The following is a 2,564-nucleotide window of genomic DNA, read 5'->3' on the forward strand; positions in this document are numbered from 1 at the left end:
GGGTAGGCGCCCACCTCCTGCTGCCGAAACCCGAGACCCCTCGCTGGTCTTTCGCAGACCCGGACCGGCTTCCGAGCCAGACTCGAGGTGCAGTCACCCTGAGAGTGCTGGGGCCCAGGTACCGCATGGCTTCCTGATTTCAGTTCAGGAAATAAATGCTCAGGGATTCGAGGGGAAAAGGAGATCCCCGAAGGCCCTTCCTGAGGCCCAACTGAGCAGGCATTCTCCTTCCTTGCCTTTGCCTGCCCACCAGAAAGAGATGGAGGAGGCTTGGAGGCCTGGGAGACGACATCTCCCGCCCGTCTGTGATGCCAATCCGTCCTTTTGGTTAAGGCACACGATTTCACTTTAACGTTCCCCCTTCTTCTATGGGTTGTCTGTAAAGGGTCCTTTCTGCCGCTCCTTGCGCTCGCTGTAAGTCAAACCGACCCACCTGCAGTCGCTGTATTTCTTGAATTTTTGTGAGGCATCCTGACATTCTTTTTTGACTTTTTTGAATCGGAGTCTCGCTCTGTCGCTCAGGCTGGAGGGCAGTGGCATGCTCACGGCCACCGCAGCCTCGACCTGCTGGGCTCAGGCTACCCTTCCAAGTAGTAGGAACCACAGTCGTGCGCCATCACGTCTGGCTAGTTTTTCTTGATTTATTGTAGAGATGTGGCCTCACCAAGTTGCCCAGGCTGGTCTCTAACTCGTGGGCTCAGGCAGTCCTCTCACCTCGGCCTCCCAAAGTGCCGGGATTACAGGCTTGAGCCACCGCGCCCGGTCAAGCATTCTGACATTCTTACTGGTCATTTCCACCCAGCTAAAGCCCCGGACCTTGTCACTCTCCCATTACTAGCTAGACCAGGGCTCCCTTTTATCTCTCTAACTGTGCAGAGGTATGATTCCACTAAATCACTCTTACACATTGTTTAGACTTATTTGAAATCTCATTTTCTCTTAAAAGATAACTGGAGCCCGGCATGGTTAGGAGGGGGAGGCAGGAAGATTGCCTGAGCCCAGGGGTTCAGACCAGCCAGATCAACTTGGTCTCTACAAAAAAAAAATCAAAAAATTAGCCTGGCTTGGTGGTGTGCACCTGTAGTCCCAGCTACTCAGGAGACTAAAATGGAAGGATTGCCTGAGCCCAGGAGGTTGAGGCTGCAGTGAGCAGTGAACCTGATGCTGCACACCTGGGCAACAGAGAATCCCCAACTAAAAAATGTACACAGACGTACACACACACATTACACACACACACAAATGTATATATTTCACACATTTGTTAAATGATAGATAAATATGTTCTCAATACCTTTATTTACTATAGTTTCTAGTATTTCTGTAGCAGCCTGTAGGCATACAATAAATTCACCACAGAAATTTAACATGGAATCACTACAACTTGGGCAAAGAAAATTTTTGTGGGATTCCTATACGCCTTTAAGGTCTTAGACACTTTTTCTCATTTCAAGTCTAGTTAAAGCTGTGGTGGTATTTTCATGGTTTTGTTGTTCCTGTTTATGACTAATAAGGAAACAAATCTCAATTCTTTGGCTTAGTAATAGAGTCAACTTATTCCATTACTCTCCAGTTATCTTTTTTTTTTTTTTTGAGTTTGAGTTTGAGTCTCACTCTGTCACCCAGGCTGGAGTGCAGTGGCACGCTCACAGACACTGCAGCCTCGACCTGCTGGGCTCAGGTGATCCTTCTGCCTCAGCTTCTCAAAGTGCTGTGATTACACACATGAGCCATCATGCCTTTAGCCCAGGAGTGCGAGATCAACCTAGGCAACATAGTGAGACCTCGTATCTACAAAAAGTAAAAAAAAAAAAGAGCCAGGCATGGTGGCATGCACCTGTAGTTCCAGAATCACCTGAGCCCAGGATATTGAGACTATGGAGAGCCATGATTGTGCCACTGCACTCTAGCCTGGGTGACAGAGTGAGACTCCGACTTAAAAAAATAAAAACAAATTAAAAGGGGAATTTTTATTGCTTTGTTTATTGGTAACAAAAACTCCAAGTACATCGTATGTATTCAGTATATGTTGAATGAATAAATTTGGAGATTACTGAGCAAGTGGAGAGTAGTAAGAGATGTCAGAGAGGCAGGCAGGGTCCAGATCAGATAGGAATTGTATTACAGATTGTATGGGAAAGCGTTGAAAGTTTTAAAGGAGGGGACTAACAGTGACATAATCTTATATAAGTTTTTTAAAGTTTTTATGCTTTTTTTCCTTTGGTGGGGGTGGAGGGATGTTGGAGTCTCACTCTTTTACCCAGGCTGGTGTGCAGTAGCATGTTTAGGGCCACTGCAGCCTCGACCTGCTGGGCTCAAGCGATCCCTCTGCCTCAGCTTTCTGAGAGTTGGAATTACAGGTGCACACCAACAGGCTAGGCTAATCCCCGCAAAGTTGCCTCCCAAAGTGCTGTTCATGAGCCACCATGCCAGGAAGTTAAAAAAAAATTTTTTTTTTTTAATCAGAGTCTCCCTCTGTTGCCCAGGCTGGAATGCAGTGGCATGCTCATGGCCACTGCAGCCTCAACCTGCTGGGCTCAGGTGATCCTTCCGCCTCAGCCTTC

This window comes from Carlito syrichta, unplaced genomic scaffold, assembly GCF_000164805.1.
Source record: "Carlito syrichta isolate Samal-C Ts95f unplaced genomic scaffold, Tarsius_syrichta-2.0.1 Scaffold303220, whole genome shotgun sequence".
In the NCBI taxonomy this organism is placed as follows: Eukaryota; Metazoa; Chordata; class Mammalia; order Primates; family Tarsiidae; genus Carlito; species Carlito syrichta.